The following is a 23,334-nucleotide window of genomic DNA, read 5'->3' on the forward strand; positions in this document are numbered from 1 at the left end:
TCAAACTTGCCCAGTGTTACACTTTAACCTCTGGATTTGGAACTTCCCATCACTCCAGAGCCCACTACGGAAGCTGAATTTCCTACAACTTAACAGGAGGCCCTGGCTCCACCTCTTGAGCATCCTGAGGAGACAGAATCTTCTCCAACCCAACAAAAGACCTCAGTGAAGCCTCCAGAGCCTCCTGGAGAGGTTGAGCCTTCAAGGGAGCAGGAGCAATGAGCTCAGCCTTCTGAGCCTCCTGGGGAAGTTGAACCTTCTCCAACCAAGCAGGGGCCCACAGGTCAGCCTCCAAAGCCTCTTGTGGAAGCTGAGCCTTCTCCAAGTGAAGAGGAACAAACTGACTCAGGCTTCTGAGCCTACAGAGCCTCCTGAGAAGGTGAAACCAGCAACCCAGCAGGAGACCCCAGATCAGCTTTCAGAGTCTTTTGGAGAACCTGAAACTTCTGCAACCCAGGAGAAAGCCTCAGCTCAGTCTCCAGAGCCCACTAATGAGGCAGAATCTTCTCCAACCGAGCAGGGGATCCCAGCTCTGTCTCCAGTGGAGATAGAACCTTCTGCAACCCTGCAGGAGCAACCAGCTCAGACTCCAGAACCTTCTTCAGGGGAGGTGGAACCTTCCCCAACTCAACAGGGACAGCCAGCTCAAGCTTCAGACATCAGGAAATGACAGTTCCACCTCCAAGTCACCCTCATGCTAAGCATTTAAACATCCAATGTCACTGTCAAACCTGCAAATGTGGAGCTTACATAACAAAAGGACCCACTCCAGAGGTGGAACGTTCTCCAAATCAGCACAAGCCTTCAGCTCAGTCCTCAGTGCCCCTTACTAATGCAGAATTTTCTACAACCCAGCATGAGACCCCCACGCTGCCTTCACAGCTACCTGAGGAGGTTGAACCTTTGCCAGTTCAACAGGAGGCTCCAGCCCAATCTCCAGAAGCCGGTACACATAATAAATCTTCAGTACAAGAGGAGACCCTAGCTCAGTATCCAGAGCATTCTGGAGAAGAAGTTATACCTGCCACAAGCCAGCAGGAGACTCCAGATCAGCATCCACAGGCTCCTGAGGTTGTACCTTCTCCACCTCAGCAGGAAGCCACAGCTCAGCATGCAGAGTCTCCTGTGAGTTTGAATCCTATCCAACTCAGTCTCTAGAGCTCTCTAATGTGACTGTAGTTTTCTCTCCAGAGCATCCTGTGACAACAGTTTCTCCTCTCGGTCAGGATCAAGCTCAGCTTCTTCAGCGGCACGATGTCACTGTTAAACCTGTGGATCTCGCACTTATCGTAACTCCAGCGTTCACTAATGAGCGTTTCCACCTCAACAAGAAACCTCTGCTCAGTCTACAGTGTCCCCTGAGCAGTTGGAACCTTTGTCAGTCCGGCAAGAGGTTTCAGATCAGCATCCAAGCCCCTTTGAAAATGTTGAACCTTCTCCAGTTCAGCAGGGAGCCCCAACTCAACCTGAAGAGCTTCCTGAGGAAACTGAACCTTCTCCAAGCCAGCAGGAGAGCCCAGCTCAGCATCCAAAGTGCACTGAGTGGGTTGGACCTTCTCCAGTCCAGCATCAGCACCCAACTCAGCCTCCAGGGGCCTCTACAGATGGTGCAGCTGAACCTTCAGTGCACAATGAAGTGACATTCTCACCTCTCAGTCCAGGGGAGTTGAACATCCAGTGTTGCCTAATATCACAGTTAAACCCATGGGTCTTGCAGTTATCTTAACTCTAGAGCCCACTAAAGATGTTGAACATCCTCCAGTGCATCAGGAGGACCCTACTCAGACTCCAGATCCCCCTGGAAGGATAGAGCTTTCTTTAGTCCAGGAGTAGGCCCCAGCTCAGTCTCCAGTTACCCAGCGGGACTCAGCTACATCTCCTGAGCCCCCTAAGGAGGTGGTACCTTCTCCCACACGGCAGGAGCTTCAGGCTCAGTCATCAGAGCTCCCTGCAGAGGTGGAACCATTTCCAGTCCCTCAAGGGACCCTTCCTCAGCTTCTACATCTCCCTGAGAATATGGAATCTTCTCCAGTCCAACAGAGTTCCCAGACCTACCTTTGGAACCCTTTAAAGAGACAGTACCTTATCCAGCCGAGCAGGAGGCCCCATCTCAGCCTCCAGCGCCACCTAAGGAGGTTGTAGCACAAACTCCAGTGCATTATGAGATGACAGTTCCAACTCTAGGACAGGATCAAGCACAGCATTCAAACATGCCCAGTGTCACAGTTAAATCTTTGGACCAGGGGCTTCCCACAGCTCCAGAACCTACAATGGAGGCTGAACATTCCGCAGCCCTACAGCAGACTGCAGTTCCTCCAACATACCCCGAGGTGACATTTCCAAATCCAGAGCAAGTTCAGGCTCAGCATCCAACCTTGACTGAGGTCACACTTCAACCTTTGGACCTTGAACTGACCATAAGGCCAAAACCCACTAAGGAGGATGAACCTTCTCCAACCATGCAGGGGACCTTAATCCAGCCTCCAGAACCACCTAAGGAGGTTTTTGTAGCTCAGCCTCCAGTATATCAGAACCCAGTAGTTCCAACACCAGATCAGGATCATGCTGAGCATCAAACATCACCCAGTATCACAGTTAAATCTTTGGACCTGGAGCTTACTGCAACTCCAGAACCTACTACAGAGTCTGAACTTTCTACAGCCCTGCAGCAGACTACAGCTCTCCCTCCAAAACACCCTGAGGTGACACTTGCACAGCCAAACCTGACTCAAGTCACAGTTCAACCTAAGGATGTGGAACTTACTGTTACTACAGGATCCAATATGGAGACTGTACCTTCTCCAATCATGCAGGAGACCCAAACTCAGCCTCTAGAGGCACCTCAGGGCATTGTAGTTCAATTTCCATTTCAGCAGGAGGTGACAGTTCCAACTCCAAGGAAGGATCAAGGTCAGTATTCAACATCATCCAGCGTCACAGTTCATCATGTGGACCTAGAGCAAACCACAACTCCAGAACCCACTACGGAGGCTGGACATTCTACATCCCTACAGCTCCCCACCAAAACACCCTGAGGTGACACTTGCACAACCAAACCTGACTCAAGTCACAGTTCCACCTGTGGACCTGGGAGTTAACACATCTCAGCAACCAAGGCCATCTGAGACAGTTCTTTTTCCTTCAACTCAGTGTTCAGTATCCACAGGCCTTCCTGGTGTAAAATATACCCCAGAAAAGAAGCAGCCAGAACAGAATGCCACCACAAACAGCAGCTTATGTGAGCTCTGTACCTGCAAAAATGAGACGCTGTCATGTGTTGGTCTCAGCCCAAAGCAGAAGCTCCACAGAGTGCCTGAGCCAGAGCCTAACACCTACAACGGCACCTTCACCATCATGTAAGAATCGCCTTTCCTCATTTGTTCTCTGCATTCTGCCTGACATGGCAGCCTTTCTTCAGGTCTTCCTGGGTCCTCCTTTTCTCCCCAATCCACATTGACTGACTTTCTGTTTCTACCTTTTGCTTCTCAATGATCCTTATCTTCATTCTCCTTCTTACTATTTTGCCCTCTCCTTCAGTCTTTTACTTTTAATTGCCCTTATATTTTCCTTCTCCATTTTTTACCCCATTATTTAATTCCTTAACATCTACTCTTCTCCCATCTTTACTCCATCCTCTTTACAGCAACATGTCCCTCTTCCCATCTCATTGGTGGTAATACAACAAAGTGGTTAAGAGTAGAGATTCTCTCCTGTTCCATTGATCTATATTTCTGTTTTTTGTGCCAGTACCATACTGTCTTGATTACTGTAGCTTTGTAGTATAGTCTGAAGTCAGGGAGCCTGATTCCTCCAGCTCCATTTTTCATTCTCAAGATTGCTTTGGATATTCGGGGTCTTTTGTGGTTCCATACAAATTGTGAATTTTTTTGTTCTAGTTGTGTTGAAAAATGCCAGTGGTAGTTTGATAGGGATTGCATTGAATCTGTAGATTGCATTGGGTAGTAGAGTCATTTTCACAATGTTGATTCTTCCAATCCAAGAACGTGGTATATCTCTCCATCTATTTGTTTCATCTTTAATTTCTTTCATCAGTGTCTTATAATTTTCTGCATACAGGTCTTATTTCTCCTAAGGTAGATTTATTCCTAGATATTTTATTCTTTTCAGTGCAATGTAAATGGGAGTGTTTTCTTAATTTCTCTTTCAGATTTCTCATCATTAGTGTATAGGAATGCCAGAGATTTCTGTGCATTAATTTTGTATCCTGCTACTTTACCAAATTCATTGATTAGCACTAGTAGTTCTCTGGTAGCATCTTTAGGATTCTCTATGTATAATATCATGTCATCTGCAAACAATGACAGCTTTACTTCTTCCTTTCCGATTTGGATTCCTTTTATTTCTTTTTCTTCTCTGGATTGCTGTGACTACAACTTCCAAAACTATGTTGAATAAGAGTGGTGAGAGTGGGCAACCTTGTCTTGTTTCTGTTCTTAGTGTAAATGGTTTCAGTTTTTCGCCAATTAGGATGATGTGACATAGGTTTGTCACATATGGCCTTTATTATGTTGAGGAAAGTTCCCTCTATGCCTACTTTCTGCAGGGTTTTTACCATAAATAGGCGTTGAATTTTGTCAAAAGCTTTCTCTGCATCTATTGAGATAATCATATGGATTTTCTCCTTCAACCTGTAGACAGAACACTCTATGATATAAATCACAGCAAGATCCTTTTTGACCCACCTCCTAGAGAAATGGAAATAAAAACAAAAATAAACAAATGGGACCAAATGAAACTTAAAAGCTTTTGCACAGCAAAGAAAGCCATAAACAAGAACAAAAGACAACCCTCAGAGTGGAAGAAAATATTTGCAAATGAAGCAACTGTCAAAGGATGAATCTCCACAATTTACAAGCAACTCATGCAGCTCAATAACAAAAAAACAAACAACCCAATCCAAAAATGGGCAGAATACCTAAACAGACATTTCTCCAAAGAAGATATACAGATTGCCAACAAGCACATGAAAGAACACTCAACATCATTAATCATTAGAGAAATGCAAATGAAAACTATAATGAGATATCACCTCACACCAGTTAGAATGGGCATCATCAAAAAATCTACAAACAACAAATGCTGGGGAGGGTGTGCAGAAAAGGGAACCCTCTTGCACTCTTGGTGGGAATGAAAATTGATACAGCCACTATGGAGAACAGTGTGGAGGTTCCTTAAAAAACTACAAATAGAACTACCATATGACCCAGCAATTCCACTACTGGGCATATACCCTGAGAAAACCATAATTCAAAAATAGTCATGTACCAAAATGTTCATTGCAGCTCTATTTACAATAGCCAGGAAATGGAAGCAACCTTAGTGTCCATCAACAGATGAATGGATAAAGAAGATGTGGCACATATATAGAATGGAATATTACTCAGCCATAAAAAGAAATGAAATTGAGTTATTTGTAGTGAGGTGGATAGATCTAGAGTCTGTCATACAGAGTGAAGTAAGTCAGACAGAAAAAAACAAATACCGTATGCTAACCCATATATATGCAATCTAAGGGGGAAAAAAAGGTCATGAAGAATCTAAGGGTAAGACGGGAATAAAGACTCTGACCTACTAGAGCATGGACTTGATGATATGGGGTGGGGGAAGGGTAAATTGTGACAAAGTGAGAGAGTGGCATGGACATATATACACTACCAAACGTAAAATAGATAGGTAGTGGAAAGCAGCCACATAGCACAGGGAGATCAGCTAGGTGGTTTGTAACCACCTAGATGGGTGGGATAGGGAGGGTGGGAGGGAGGGAGATGCAAGAGGGAAGAGATATGGGAACATATGTATATGTATAACTGATTCACTTTGTTATAAAGCAGAAACTAACACACCATTGTAAAGCAATTATACTCCAATTTAGATGTTAAAAAAAAGAAAAAAAGGATCCACTTGCCAATGAAGGGGACACAGGTTTGAGCCCTGGTCCAGTAAGATCCCACATGCCACAGAGCAACTAGACCCGTGTGCCAAAACTACTGAGCCTGTGCTCTAGAGCCCGCGTGCCACAACTACTGAAGCCCACGCGCCTAGGACCCATGTTCCACAAAAAGAGAAGCCACCATAGTGAGAAGCCCGTGCACCCCAGTGAAGAGTAGCCCCCACTTGCCGGAACTAGAGAATGCAGGCATGCAGCAACAAAGATCCAATGCAGCCAAAATTAAATGAATAAAAAATAATATAATTTTTAAAAAATCTCTAAAAAAACTGCAAGTAAAAATAGAAAAATCCACAACTACAATCAGATATATTTAATAGAACAAATAGACAGAATATTAGTAAAGATATATATGTCTTGAAAACCACAAACAAATTTGGCTTAATTGACATTTATAGAACATTCCTCCCAGTAACAGCAGAATACACAGTCTTCAAGTGCACATAGAATATTGCAAAGGCAGAACATAATCTGGGCCATAAATTAAGTCTCAGTAAATGTAAAATAATTCAGGACAAATGAAGTATAGTCTCTGTATATAATGAAGTTAAAATAGAAATCAACAGAAATATCTCCAGAAAATCCCAAAATATTTGGAAAGGAAATAACAGCCTTACAAATAACCCATAAATCAAAGAAAAAATTAACAGAAAAATTAGAAAAGTTTTTCAATTGAATAAACATAAAAGTACAGCATATTAAAATTTTAAGGATGCTTTCAAAGCAGTGGTGGAGATGAAATTTATAGCACTGAGCACCTATGATTTTTTAAAAAGGAGGAGGAGGAAGTGAACAAGAAGGAGGATGGGGAGAAAGGTCTCAAATCAATGACCTTAGCATCCATCTTGATAAATGAGAAGAAGATCAAATTAAACCCAAAATTTGCAAAAGAGACAAAATAATTAAGATTAAACTGGAAGTCGATGGGGCTTCCCTCGTGATGCAGTGGTTGAGAATCTGCCTGCTAATGCAGGGGACATGGGTTTGGGCCCTGGGCTGGGAAGATACAACATGCCATGTAGCAACTAGGCCCGTGAGCCACAACTACTGAGCCTGTGCTTCTGGAGCCTGTGCTCCGCAGCAACAGAGACCATGATAGTGAAGAGACCCGCACACCGCGATGAAGAGTGACCTCCGCTTGCTGCAACTAGAGAAAGCCCTTGCACAGAAATGAAGACCCAACACAGCCAAAAATAAATAAATAAATAAATAAATAAAAGGTTACTATTAAAAAAAAGTGGACGGCCCGCCGCCGCCACCGCCGCGGCCCGCCGCCGCCGCCGCTGCCCCCGCCGCCGCGGGGCCTGTGTGCGAGCGCGGGTCACTGTCCGCCCCGCCTTCCGGGGGGCCTGTGCACCCCGCCACTGCCGGGGTCCCCGAGACCCGGGGACGGCTTTCCCGGGAAAGCGCACGGAGCGCCACGGGCTGCTGCAACGTCACGCCGGCCTCTGCCGCCGCAGGCCCGCCCCACACTGCGCGCCCCTCCCTCCCCTCTGCCTGAGTGAGCCAGAGCCCCCGAATCAGCGGCTCCTTTAAACCCGTCCTGTCTGAGCGAAGAACGGACGCCCTCCGGCGACCTACGCGCAGAGGCGGGGCCAGGTCCAAGGCTGAGACCCGGGAGCTGTGAGAGCAGAGGCAGGGAAATCTCTCTGTGCAGCCTCGGAGGCAGCGGATTAAAGCTCCACGGTCCATTTGATGTGCCCTGCGTCTGTGGAGTGCATGAATGGACAGCGAATCATCCCAAATTGAGGAAGTGGACTTTGAGGACAAGATTTAAGACTTTCCCCCCTTTTCCTCTTTTTACAACGAATTATTCCAAATTAAGGAGGTGGACTTAGAGAGCAAGATTTCAGACTTCTCGCCCTTTTCCTCTTTTTACAACGAATTATCCCAAATAGAGGAGGTGGACTTGGAGAGCAAGATTTTTGATTTTTCCCCCTGCTCTCTTTTTGTGAATGTGTATGTGTAATCTTCTGTGTAAGATTCTTTCTGTATAGCTTTGCTTCCACCATATGTCTCAGGGTTCTATCGGTCCGTTTTTTTTTTTTTCAATAATTACTTTCTAATTTTAATAACGCTACTATATTTCATACTTTATTCTATTTTACTTTACCTGCTCTTTCTTTTTTTCCTACTCTCCCTTCCTCCCTCCCTCCCTCCGCTCCTCCTTTCCTTCTTTCTTTTTCTTTCCTCCCTCCCACCCTTCTTCTTTCCACTTTCTTTTTCTTTCCTTCCTCCCTCCCTCCTGTCTTTCTTCCTTTCCTTCCTCCCTCCCTCCCTCCTTTCTTTCCTTCTTTCTTTCCATCCTTCCTCCCTCCCTCCCTCCCTCCTTTCTTTCTTCCTTCCTTCCTTCCTTCCTTTCTTCCCTTCTTCCTTTCTTTCCCTCTCTCTTTCTTTCTTCTACTAATTCTTTCTTTCTACTTTTTCTCCCTGTTACTCTGAGCCGGGTGGATGAAAGGCTCTTGGTGCTGCAGCCAGGAGCCAGTGCTGTGCCTCTGAAGTGGGAGAGCCAACTTCAGGACACGGGTCCACAAGAGACCTCCCAGCTCCACATAATATCAAGCAGCGAAAATCTCCCAGAGATCTCCATCCCAACACCAGCACCCAGCTTCAGTCAACGACCAGCAAGCTACAGTGCAGGTCACCCTATGCCAAGCAACTAGCAAGGCAGGAACACAACCCCACCCATTAGCAGAGAGGCTACCTAAAAACATAATAAGGCCATAGGCACCCCAAAACACACCACCAGACGTGGACCTGTCCACCAGAAAGACAAGATCGAGCCTCAACCACCAGAGCACAGGAATTAGTCCCCCCCACCAGGAAGCCTACCCAACCTACTGAAACAACCTTAGCCACTGGGGTCAGACACCAAAAACAACGGGAACTACGAATCTGCAGCCGGCAAAAAGGAGACCCCAAACACAGTAACATAAGCAAAATGAGAAGGCAGAAAAACACACAGCAGGTGAAGGAGCAAGATAAACACCTACCAGACCTAACAAATGAAGAGGTAATAGGCAGTCTACCTGAAAAAGAATTCAGAATAATGATAGTAAAGCTGATCCAAGATTCTATTTCCATGATCCATAATCTTGGAAATAGAATAGACAACATGCAAGAAACAGTTAACAAGGACCTAGAAGAACTAAAGATGAATCAAGCATCGATTAAAAACACAATAAATGAAATGAAAAATACTCTAGATGGGATCAATAGCAGAATAACTGAGGCAGAAGAACGGATAAGTGAGGTGGAAGATAAAATAGTGGAAATAACTGATGCAGAGCAAAATAAAGAAAAAAGAATGAAAAGAACAGAGGACAGTCTCAGAGACCTCTGGGACAACATTAAACGCACCAACATTCGAATTATAGGGGTTCCAGAAGAAGAAGAGAAAAAGAAAGGGACTGAGAAAATATTTGAAGAGATTATAGTTGAAAACTTCCCCAATATGGGAAAGGAAATAGTTAATCAAGTCCAGGAGGCACAGAGAGTCCCATACAGAATAAATCCAAGGAGAAATACACCAAGACACATATTAATCAAACTGTCAAAAATTAAACACAAAGAAATCATATTAAAAGCAGCAAGGCAAAAACAACAAATAACACACAAGGGAATCCCCATCAGGATAACAGCTGATCTCTCAGCAGAAACCCTACAAGCCAGAAGGGAGTGGCAGGACATAATTAAAGTGATGAAGGAGAGAAACCTGAAACCAAGACTACTCTACCCAGCAAGGATCTCATTCAGATTTGATGGAGAAATTAAAACCTTTACAGACAAGCAAAAGCTGAGAGAGTTCAGCACCACCAAACCAGCTTTACAACAAATGCTAAAGGAACTTCTCTAGGCAAGAAACACAACAGAAGGAAAAGACCTACAATAACGAACCCAAAGCAATTAAGGAAATGGGAATAGGAACATACATATCAATAATTACCTTAAATGTAAATGGACTAAATGCTCCCACCAAAAGACACAGAGTGGCTGAATGGATACAAAAACAAGACCCATATATATGCTGTCTACAAGAGACACACTTCAGACCTAGAGACACATACAGATTGAAAGTAAAGGGATGGAAAAAGATATTCCATGCAAATGGAAACCAAAAGAAAGCTGGAGTAGCAATTCTTATATCAGACAAAATAGACTTTAAAATAAAGACTATTAGAAGAGACAAGGAAGGACACTACATAACGATAAAGGGATCGATCCAAGAAGAAGATATAACAATTGTAAATATTTATGCACCCAACATAGGAGCACCTCAATACATAAGGCAAATACTAACAGCCATAAAAGGGGAAATCGACAGTAACACACTCATAGTAGGGGACTTTAACACCCCACTTTCACCAATGGACAGATCATCCAAAATGAAAATAAATAAGGAAACACAAGCTTTAAATGATACATTAAACAAGATGGACTTAATTGATATTTATAAGACATTCCTTCCAAAAACAACAGAATACACATTTTTCTCAAGTGCTCATGGAACATTCTCCAGGATAGATCATATCTTGGGTCACAAATCAAGCCTCGGTAATTTTAAGAAAATTGAAATTGTATCAAGTATCTTCTCCGACCACAATGCTATGAGACTAGACATCAATTACAGGAAAAGATGTGTAAAAAATACAAACACATGGAGGCTAAACAATACACTACTCAATAACGAAGTGATCACTGAAGAAATCAAAGAGGAAATTAAAAAATACCTAGAAACAAATGACAATGGAGACACGACGACCCAAAACCTATGGGACGCAGCAAAAGCAGTTCTAAGGGGGAAGTTTATAGCAATACAATCCCACCTTAAGAAACAGGAAGCATTTCGAGTAAACAACCTGACCCTGCACCTAAAGCAGTTAGAGAAAGAAGAACAAAAATACCCCAAAGCTAGCAGAAGGAAAGAAATCATAAAGATCAGATCAGAAATAAATGAAAAAGAAATGAAGGAAACGATAGCAAAGATCAACCAAACTAAAAGCTGGTTCTTTGAGAAGATAAACAAAATTGACAAACCATTAGCCAGACTCATCAAGAAAAAAAGGGAGAAGACTCAAATCAATAGAATTAGAAATGAAAAAGGAGAAGTAACAACTGACACTGCAGAAATACAAAAGATTATGAGAGATTACTATAAGCAACTCTATTCCAATAAAATGGACAACCTGGAAGAAATGGACACATTCTTAGAAATGCACAACCTGCCAAGACTGAATCAGGAAGAAATAGAAAATATGAATAGACCAATCACAAGCACTGAAATTGAAACTGTGATTAAAAATCTTCCATCAAACAAAAGCCCAGGACCAGATGGCTTCACAGGTGAATTCTATCAAACATTTAGAGAAGAGCTAACACCTATCCTTCTCAAACTCTTCCAAAATATAGCAGAGGGAGGAACACTCCCAAACTCATTCTACGAGGCCGACATCACCTTGATACCAAAACCAGGCAAGGATGTCACAAAGAAAGAAAACTACAGGCCAATATCACTGATGAACATAGATGCAAAAATCCTCAACAAAATACTAGCAAACAGAATCCAAGAGCACATTAAAAGGATCATACACCATGATCAAGTGGGGTTTATCCCAGGAATGCAAGGATTCTTCAATATACGCAAATCAATCAATGTAATACACCATATTAACAAGTTGAAGGAGAAAAACCATATGATCATCTCAACAGATGCAGAGAAAGCTTTCGACAAAATTCAACACCCATTTATGATAAAAACCCTGCAGAAAGTAGGTATAGAGGGATCTTTCCTCAACATAATAAAGGCCATATATGACAAACCCACAGCCAACATTGTCCTCAATGGTGAAAAACTGAAACCATTTCCACTAAGATCAGGAACAAGACAAGGCTGCCCACTCTCACCACTCTTATTCAACCTAGTTTTGGAAGTTTTAGCCACAGCAATCAGAGAAGAAAAGGAAATAAAAGGAATCCAAATTGGAAAAGAAGAAGTAAAGCTGTCACTGTTTGCAGATGACATGATACTATACATAGAGAATCCTAAAGATGCTACCGAAAAACTACTAGAGCTAATCAATGAATTTGGTAAAGTAGCAGGATATAAAATTAATGTACAGAAATCTCTGGCATTCCTGTACACTAATGATGAAAAATCTGAAAATGAAATCAAGAAAACACTCCCATTTACCATCGCAACAAAAAGAATAAAATATCTAGGAATAAACCTACCTAAGGAGACAAAAGACCTGTATGCAGAAAATTATAAGACACTGATGAAAGAAATTAAAGATGATACAAATAGATGGAGAGATATACCATGCTCCTGGATTGGAAGAATCAATATTGTGAAAATGACTGTACTACCGAAAGCAATCTACAGATTCAATGCAATCCCTATCAAACTACCAATGGCATTTTTCACAGAACTAGAACAAAAAATTTCAAAATTTGTTTGGAAAAACAAAAGGCCCCGAATAGCTAAAGCAATCTTGAGAACGAAAAACGGAGCTGGAGGAATCAGGCTCCCTGACTTCAGACTATACTACAAAGCTACAGTAATTAAGACAGTCTGGTACTGGCATAAAAACAGAAAGATAGATCAGTGGATCAGGATAGAAAGCCCAGAGATAAACCCACGCACATATGGCCAACTTATCTTTGATAAAGGAGGCAGGAATGTACAGTGGAGAAAGGACAGCCTCTTCAATAAGTGGTGCTGGGAAAACTGGACAGGGACATGTAAAAGTTTGAGATTAGATCATTCCCTAGCACCATACACAAAAATAAGCTCAAAATGGATTAAAGACTTAAATGTAAGGCCAGAAACTATCAAACTCTTAGAGGAAAACATAGGTAGAACACTCTATGACATAAATCACAGCAAGATCCTTTTGGACCCACCTCCTAGAGAAATGGAAATAAAAACAAAGATAAACAAATGGGACGTAATGAAACTTCAAAGCTTTTGCACAGCAAAGGAAACCATAAAGAAGACCAAAAGACAACCCTCAGAATGGGAAAAAATATTTGCAAATGAAGCAACTGACAAAGGATTAATCTCCAAAATTTATAAACAGCTCATGCAGCTCAATAGCAAAAAAACAAACAACCCAATCCAAAAATGGGCAGAAGACTTAAATAGGCATTTCTCCAAAGAAGATATACAGACTGCCAACAAACACATGAAAGAATGCTCAACATCATTAATCATTAGAGAAATGCAAATCAAAACTACAATGAGATATCATCTCACACCAGTCAGAATGGCCATCATCAAGGAATCTAGAAACAATAAATGCTGGAGAGGGTGTGGAGAAAAGGGAACACTCTTGCACTGCTGGTGGGAATGTGAATTGGTACAGCCACTATGGAGAACGGTATGGAGGTTCCTTAAAAAACTACAAATAGAACTACCATATGACCCAGCAATCCCACTACTGGGCATATACCCTGAGAAAACCATAATTCCAAAAGAGACATGTACCAAAATGTTCATTGCAGCTCTATTCACAATAGCCCGGAGCTGGAAACAACCTAAGTGTCCATCATCGGATGAATGGATAAAGAAGATGTGGCACATATATACAATGGAATATTACTCAGCCATAAAAAGAAACGAAACTGAGCTATTTGTAATGAGGTGGATAGACCTAGAGTCTGTCATACAGAGTGAAGTTAGTCAGAAAGAGAAAGACAAATACTGTATGCTAACACATATATACGGAATTTAAAAAAAAAATGTCATGAAGAACCTAGGGGCAAAACGAGAATAAAGACACAGACCTACTTGAGAATGGACTTGAGGATATGGGGAGGGGGAAGGGTAAGCTGTGAGAAAGCGAAAGAGAGGCATGGACATATATACACTACCAAACGTAAGGTAGATAGATAGTGGGAAGCAGCCGCAGAGCACAGGGAGATCAGCTCGGTGCTTTGTGACCGCCTGGAGGGGTGGGATGGGGAGGGTGGGAGGGAGGGAGATGCATGAGGGAAGGGATGTGGGAACAGATGTATATGTATGACTGATTCACTTTGTTATAAAGCAGAAACTAATTAAAAAAAAAAGAAATCTAGAAACAATAAATGCTGGAGAGGGTGTGGAGAAAAGGGAACACTCTTGCACTGCTGGTGGGAATGTGAATTGGTACAGCCACTATGGAGAACGGTATGGAGGTTCCTTAAAAAACTGCAAATAGAACTACCATATGACCCAGCAATCCCACTACTGGGCATATACCCTGAGAAAACCATAATTCCAAAAGAGACATGTACCAAAATGTTCATTGCAGCTCTATTCACAATAGCCCGGAGCTGGAAACAACCTAAGTGTCCATCATCGGATGAATGGATAAAGAAGATGTGGCACATATATACAATGGAATATTACTCAGCCATAAAAAGAAACGAAACTGAGCTATTTGTAATGAGGTGGATAGACCTAGAGTCTGTCATACAGAGTGAAGTTAGTCAGAAAGAGAAAGACAAATACCGTATGCTAACACATATATACGGAATTTAAAAAAAAAATGTCATGAAGAACCTAGGGGCAAAACGGGAATGAAGACGCAGACCTACTTGAGAATGGACTTGAGGATATGGGGAGGGGGAAGGGTGGGCTGTGACAAGGCGAAAGAGAGGCATGGACGTGTATACACTACCAAACGTAAGGTAGATAGATAGTGGGAAGCAGCCGCAGAGCACAGGGAGATCAGCTCGGTGCTTTGTGACCGCCTGGAGGGGTGGGATGGGGAGGGTGGGAGGGAGGGAGATGCATGAGGGAAGGGATGTGGGAACAGATGTATATGTATGACTGATTCACTTTGTTATAAAGCAGAAACTAATTAAAAAAATAAATAAATAAACTTAAAAAAAAAAGAAAAAAAAAGTGGAAGTCAGTGAAATAGATAAACAAGAGAGAAAATCAACAAAACCCAAACTGGGCTGTTTGGGAAACCAAAAATACTGAAAAACTTCTACCAAGATTTTTCACAAAAAGAGAGAGAGAACAAATTACCTATATCAGGAATGAGAGAAGTAAAATCACTACAGAGTCTAAAGATAATGAAATATTATGAATAATTTTATAACACTAAATTAACAACTTAGACGAAATGGAAAAATTTCTTGAAAAACACAAAATACCACTCACTTGAGAAGAAATCACCTGAATAGTCCATATCTATTAAATAAATTTTATCTACAGTTAAAAGCTTTTCCACACACACACACACAAAATAAAAAAAAAAGAAAAAAATTTCCGGGCCCAGATAGCTTCACTGGTGAAATCTGCCAAGTATTTAACAAAGAAATAATACCAATTCTATACAACTCTTGCAAAAATTTGAAAATGAGGGAATACTTCCTAAACCATTACACAAGACTAGCATTATCCTAATACAAAAATAAAAGATATTACAAGAAAACTATGTTGCAATAACTCTCATGACCATGAATACAAAAATTCTAAGCAAAATTTTAGCAAAATAATTCCAACATTTACAAGGATAATACATCATGACCAACTTGAGTTTAATCCCAAAAAGGCACACTTGGCTCAACATTCAATATTCAATGTAATTCACCTTATTAACACACTAAGAAAACCCTATATCATTGTCTCAGTAGATACAGAAAATACATTTGACAAAATCCAACATTAATTCCTGATTAAAAAAAACCCAAAAAACTCTCAACAAACTACACACAGAAGAGAACTTTCTCAATGCAATAAAAGCAGTCTACCTAAAATGTACAGCTACCATCAAAAATAATGGTAAGAGGGCTTCCCTGGTGGCACAGGGTTGAGAATCCGCCTGCTGATGCAGGGGACATGGGTTCAAGCCCTGGTCCAGGAAGATCCCACATGCCATGGAGAACCACAACTACTGAGCCTGCACTCTAGAGCCCACAAGCCACAATTACTGAGTCCACATGCCACAGCTACTGAAGCCTGCATGCCTAGATTTGTGCTCCACAACAAGAGAAGCCACGACAATGAGAAGCCCGTGCACCACAAGTCACTGCAACTAGAGAAAGCCCACGTGCAGCAAAGGAGACCCAACGCAGCCTAAGATAAATAATTTTTTTTAAAACAAATTTTTAAAATAATAATAATAATGGTAAGAGACTGAATATCTTCCCCCTAAGAACAGGAACAAGACAAGGATGTCCATTCTCATCAGTTCTAGTCATCACTGTACTAGAGAGTCTGGTCAGGGCAATAAGGCAAATAAAGGGTATCCAGTTTGGAACAAAAGAAGTAAAACAGTCTTTATTCATAGAAGACATGGTTGTCTACGTAAAAACATAGACAACATGATGGAATGTGCAATAAAGCAACTAGAACTGGTAAGTGGATTTAGAAAGGTTGCAGGATACAATATCAACATATAAAAATCAATTATATTTCAACTTACCAGCAACAAACTATTGAAAGTTGAATTTTTTTAATATATCATTTTCAATAGCATCAAAAATATTAAATTATTAGGGACAAACTGGATAAAGTATGAGCAAGATGTGAACACAGAAAACTACAAAACACTGTTGAGAGAAACTGAAGACCTAAATAAATGAAGTGATAAACTGTGTGTATGAGTCAGAAGACTCAAAATCATTAAAATATCAATTCTCCCCAAATCAATCAGATAAAATCACAATCAAAATCGAAACAGACCTTTTTGTAGAAATTGACAACGTTTTTCTAACACTTATATGGAAATACAAAGGACCTAGTATATCCAAAACAACTTTGAAAAAGAAGGAAAACCTTGGAGGATTAGCATTATTATTACAAAAGCTATGGCAATCAAGAGTGAACTATTGCCAAAAAAATTATCAAATAGATCAACCTAACAGAATAATGAATTCAGAAATCAGATTCAAACATATATAAACAACTGGTTTTCAAAAAAGGCACAAAGACAATTCAGCAGAAAAAGAATAAGCTTTTAAACAGATGGTGGTGCAACAATTGGATATCCATATGCAAAAGCAGAAAAAATTATCTGATACATCCTCATATCACATAGAAAAATTAACTCAAAGTGGGTCATAGACCCATTGTAATAACTGAAAATTATAAATTTCTAGAATAAATCATGGCAGAAATCTTTTGTAATTTGAATTAGGGGTAAATTTCTAAGATATGACATCAAAATAATGGTCCATAAAGAAAACTGATATATTGGACTTTGTACTAGTCAGCAGTCTCCAGAGAAACAGAGCCAATAAGATGTGTATATATATACAGAGAGAGAGAGAGAGAAGAAACTTATTGTAAGGAATTGGCTCATGCAATTATGGAGGCTAAGAAGTCTCAAGATCTGCAGTCAGCAAGCTGGAGACACAGGATGTGTACTTCTAGTCTAAGTCCAAAGGCCTGAGAACCAAGAGAGCTGATGGTGTAAGTTCCAGTCCAAAATCCAACAGGCTTGAGAGTAAAGAAGAGCCAACGTTTCTGTTTGAGTCCAACACCAGAAAAGACTGAAGTCCCAGCTCAAAGCAGTCAGGCAGGAGTTTCCTCTTATTAGAGGAGGAGATGGGCTTTTTTGTTCTATTCAGTCTTTCAAATGATTGGATGAGGGCCATCCAGATTAGGGAGGGCAATCTGCTTCACTTAGTCTACTGATTCAAATGTTAATCTCATCTAAAAACATCCTCACACAGGACCTCCCTGGTGGTACAGTGGTTAAGGCTCTGTGCTTCCATGGCAAAGGGCACAGTTCGATCCCTGGTTGGGAAACTAAGATCCCACATGCTATGTGGTGTGGCCAATAAAAAAACAAAACAAAACAAAAAACCAAAAAAATCCTCACAGACACACCCCTAATAATGTGGGTCCAAATATTTGGGCACCCCATGATCTGGTAAAGATGACCCATCAAATTAACTATCACAGACATGATCAAAATTTTAAAGTACTCCTCCTTGAAAGACGCTCTTAAGACAATGAAAAGACAAGCAAAAGACTGAGAGAAAACATTTGCAAAGCATATACCTGGTAAGGGACTCTTATTTGGAATATATTAAGAACTCTCAAAATTCAACAATAAGAAACCAAACAATCCAGTTTTTAAAAATGAGCAAAAGATTTGAACATACGGTTCAACAGAGAAGATGTATGAATGGCAAATAAGTATATGAAACAATTCAACAACTTTAGTCATTAGGAAAATGCAAATTAAAACCACAACAAATCTATTTAAATGGTTAAATTTTTTAAAATGATCATACCAAGTATTGGCAAAGATGTGGAGGAACCGGAACTTTCAAACATTGCTCATGGGAAAGTAAAATGGTAGAACTGCTTTCGAAAATGTTGGGAATTTTCTTTAAAAAGTTAAACCTACCATACAGTCCAACATTCCTCTCCTAGTTATTTTTTTAAATAAATATATATATTTAGATTTGGCTGCATTGGGTCTTTGGCTGCATTGGGTCTTTGTTGCTACACAAAGGCTTTCTCTAGCTGTGGTGAGCGGGGGCTACTCTTCCTTGTGGTGTGCGTGTTTCTCATTGTGGTGGCTCCTCTTGCTGTGGAGCACGAGCTCTAGGTATGCGGGCTTCAGTAGTTGTGGCTCGTGGGCTCTAGCGCGCAGGCTCAGTAGTTGTGGTGCACAGGTTTACTTGCTCTGCGGCATATGGGATCTTCCGGGACCAGGGCTCGAACCCATGTCCCCTGCATTGGCAGGCAGATTCTTAACCACTGTGCTAGCAGGCGAGCCCCTCTTCTAGTTATTTACCTAAGTGAAAGAAAACATATGTCTATACAAGGACTTGTGCACAAATATTCATAACAGATATATTTGTAATGTCAAAACTTGGAAACAACCCAAAGGTCCATCAATGGGTAAATGAATGAATAAATTGGTATATCATACAAAGGAATACTGCTGACTACTAAGTGTGTGGATTCCAAGTTTGCACAGCTCCACTGCAGGGGCCCACTGACTCCCCCTCTCCTCATTTTCCAGCCAGTCTGTGGCTACAGGTCTGGAACTTGTTCTGACAAGAACCCTCAGGCTAGATCCAATCCACAGTGACAGTTTAGCAGCAGCCAGGACAGTGAGAGCATCCATGCCAGGACGGTGACAGCAACTAGTGGGCCAGCACAGGCACCCTCTAAAGATACACCAGAAATACATCTACATGTGGAACAACTCCTACAGAACACCTACTGAATGCTGGCAGAAGACTTCAGACCTCCCAAATGGCAAGAAACTCCCCACGTACCAGGGTAGGGCAAACGAAAAAAGAATAAACAGAGACAAAAGAACAGGGACGGGACCTGCACCAGTGGGAGGGAGCTGTGAAGGAGGAAAGGTTTCCACATACTAGGAAGCCCCTTCGTGGGTGGAGACTGCGGGTGGTGGAGGGGGAAAGCTTCAGAGCCATGGAGGAGAGCACAGCAACAGGGGTGCGGAGGGCAAAGTGGAGAGATTCCCGCACAGAGGATCGGTGCCGACCGGCACTCACCAGCCCCAGAGGCTTGTCTGCTCGCCCTCCGGGGTGGGCAGGGCTGGGAACTGAGGCTCGGGCTTCGGTCGGAGGTCAGGGAGAGGACTGGGGTTGGTGGCGTGAACACAGCCTGCAGGGATTAGTGCACCATGGCTAGTCGGGAGGGAGTCTGGGAAAAGTCTGGACCTGCTGAAGAGACAAGAGACTTTTTCTTCCCTCTTTGTTTCCTGGTGCTCGAGGAGAGGGGATTCAGAGCGCTGCTTAAAAGAGCTCCAGAGACAGGCACGAGCCACGGCTAAAAGCGCGGACACCAGAAATGGGCATAAGACACTAAGGCTGCTGCTGCTGCCACCAAGAAGCTTGTGTGTGAGCACAGGTCACTATCCACAACCACCTTCCGGGGAACCTGTGCAGCCCGCCACTGCCAGGGTCCCGGGATCCAGGGACAACTTTCCCTGGAGAATGCATGGTGCACCTCAGGCTGGTGCAATGTCACGCCAGCTTCTGCAGGAAGTGGAAGGACATAATTAAAGTGATGAAGGAGAGAAACCTGAAACCAAGATTACTCTACCCAGCAAGGATCTCATTCAGATTTGATGGAGAAATTAAAACCTTTACAGACAAGCAAAAGCTGAGAGAGTTCAGCACCACAAAACCAGCTTTACAACAAATACTAAAGGAACTTCCCTAGACAAGAAACACAACAGAAGGAAAATACCTACAATAACGAACCCAAAACAATTAAGGAAATGGGAATAGGAACATACATATCAATAATTACCTTAAATGTAAATGGACTAAATGCTCCCATCAAAAGACACAGATTGGCTGAATGGATACAAAAACAAGACCATATGTATGCTATCTACAAGAGACCCACTTCAGACTTAGAGACACATACAGATTGAAAGTAAGGGGATGGAAAAAGATATTCCACACAAATGGAAATCAAAAGAAAGCTGGAGTAGCAATTCTTATATCAGACAAAATAGACTTTAAAATAAAGACTATTAGAACAGACAAAGAAGGACATTACATAATGATAAAGGGATGGATCCAAGAAGAAGATATAACAATTGTAAATATTTATGCATGCAACATAGGAGCACCTCAATACATAAGGCAAATACTAACAGCCATAAAAGGGGAAATCGACAGTAACACACTCATAGTAGGAGACTTCAACACCCCACTTTCACCAATGGACAGATCATCCAAACTGAAAATAAATAAGGAAACACAAGCTTTAAATGATACATTAAACAAGATGGACTTAATTGATATTTATAGGACATTCCATCCAAAAACAACAGAATACACATTTTTCTCAAGTGCTCATGGAACATTCTCCAGGATAGATCATATCTTGGGTCACAAATCAAGCCTTGGTAAATTTAAGAAAATTGAAATTGTATCAAGTATCTTTTCCGACCACAATGCTATGAGACTAGATATCAATTACAGGAAAAGAGCTGTAAAAAATACAAACACATGGAGGCTAAACAATACACTACTTAATAATGAAGTGATCACTGAAGAAATCAAAGAGGAAATAAAAAATACCTAGAAACAAATGACAATGGAGACACGACGACCCAAAACCTATGGGATGCAGAAAAAGCAGTTCTAAGGGGGAAGTTTATAGCAATACAATCTCACCTTAAGAAACAGGAAACATCTCGAATAAAAAACCCGACCCTGCACCTAAATCAATCAGAGAAAGAAGAACAAAAAACGCCCAAAGTTAGCAGAAGGAAAGAAATCATAAAGATCAGATCAGAAATAAATGAAAAAGAAATGAAGGAAACGATAGCAAAGATCAATAAAATTAAAAGCTGGTTCTTTGAGAAGATAAACAAAATTGATAAACCGTTAGCCAGACTCATCAAGAAAGCAAGGGAGAAGACTCAAATCAATAGAATTAGAAGTGAAAAAGTAGAAGTAACAATTGACACTGCAGAAATACAAAAGATCATGAGAGATTACTATAAGAAACTCTATGCCAATAAATTGGACAACCTGGAAGAAATGGACAAATTCTTAGAAATGCACAACCTGCCAAGACTGAATCAGGACGAAATAGAAAATATGAACAGACCAATCACAAGCACTGAAATTGAAACTGTGATTAAAAATCTTCCAACAAACAAAAGCCCTGGACCAGATGGCTTCACAGGCGAATTCTATCAAACATTTAGAGAAGAGGTAATACCCATCCTTCTCAGACTCTTCCAAAAAACTGCTGAGGAAGGAACACTCCGAAACTCATTCTACGAGGCCTCTATCACCTTGATAAAAATACCAGGCAAGGATGTCACAAAGAAAGAAAACTACAGGCCAATATCACTGATGAACATAGATGCAAAAATCCTCAACAAAATACTAGCAAACAGAATCCAACAGCACATTAAAAGGATCATACACCATGATCAAGTGGGGTTTATTCCGGGAATGCAAGGATTCTTCAATAGACACAAATCAATCAACGTGATACACCATATTAACAGACTGAAAGAGCAAAACCATATGATCATCTCAATAGATGCAGAGAAAGCTTTCGACAAAATTCAACACCCATTTATGATAAAAACCCTGCAGAAAGTAGGCATAGAGGGAAATTTCCTCAACATAATAAAGGCCATATATGACAAACCCACAGCCAACATCGTCCTCAATGGTGAAAACCTGAAAGCATTTCCACTAAGATCAGGAACAAGACAAGACTGCCCACTCTCACCACTCTTATTCAACATAGTTTTGGAAGTTTAAGCCACAGCAATCAGAGAAGAAAAGGAAATAAAAGGAATCCAAATTGGAAAAGAAGAAGTAAAGCTGTCACTGTTTGCGGATGACATGATACTATACATAGAGAATCCTAAAGATGCTACCAGAGAACTACTAGAGCTAATCAATGAATTTGGTAAAGTGGCAGGATACAAAATTACTGCACGGAAATCTTTGGCATTCCTGTACACTAATGATGAAAATTCTGAAAGTCAAATCAAGAAAACACTCCCATTTACCATTGCAACAAAAGGAATAAAATATCTAGGAATAAACCTACCTAAGGAGACAAAAGACCTGTATGCAGAAAACTATAAGACACTGATGAAAGAAATTAAAGATGATACAAATAGATGGAGAGGCATACTGTATTCCTGGATTGGAAGAATCAATATTGTGAAAATGACTCTACTACCCAAAGCAATCTACAGATTCAATGTAATCCCTATCAAACTACCACTGGAATTTTTCACAGAACTAGAACAAAAAATTTCAAAATTTGTTTGGAAAAACAAAAGATGCCAAATAGCCAAAGCAATCTTGAGAACAAAAAACGGAGTTGGAGGAATCAGGTTCCCTGACTTCAGACTATACTACAAAGCTACAGTAATCAAGACAGTGTGGTACTGACAGAAAAACAGAAAGATAGACCAATGGAACACGATAGAAAGCCCAGAGATAAACCCACGCACATATGGTCAACTTATCTTTGATAAAGGAGGCAGGAATGTACAGAGGAGAAAGGACAGCCTCTTCAATAAGTGGTGCTGGGAAAACTGGACAGGGACATGTAAAAGTATGAGATTAGATCATTCCTTAACACCATACACAAAAATAAGCTCAAAATGGATTAAAGACCTAAATGTAAGGGCAGAAACTATCAAAGTCTTAGAGGAAAACATAGGTAGAACACTCTATGACATAAATCACAGCAAGATCCTTTTGCACCCACCTCCTAGAGAAATGGAAATAAAAACAAAGATAAACAAATGGGACCTAATGAAACTTCAAAGCTTTTGCACAGCAAAGGAAACCATAAACAAGACCAAAAGACCACCCTCAGAATGGGAGGAAATATTTGCAAATGAAGCAACTGACAAAGGATTAATCTCCAAAATTTA

Source organism: Mesoplodon bidens, assembly GCF_964165515.1.
Source record: "Mesoplodon bidens genome assembly, chromosome: 19".
NCBI lineage: Eukaryota > Metazoa > Chordata > Mammalia > Artiodactyla > Ziphiidae > Mesoplodon > Mesoplodon bidens.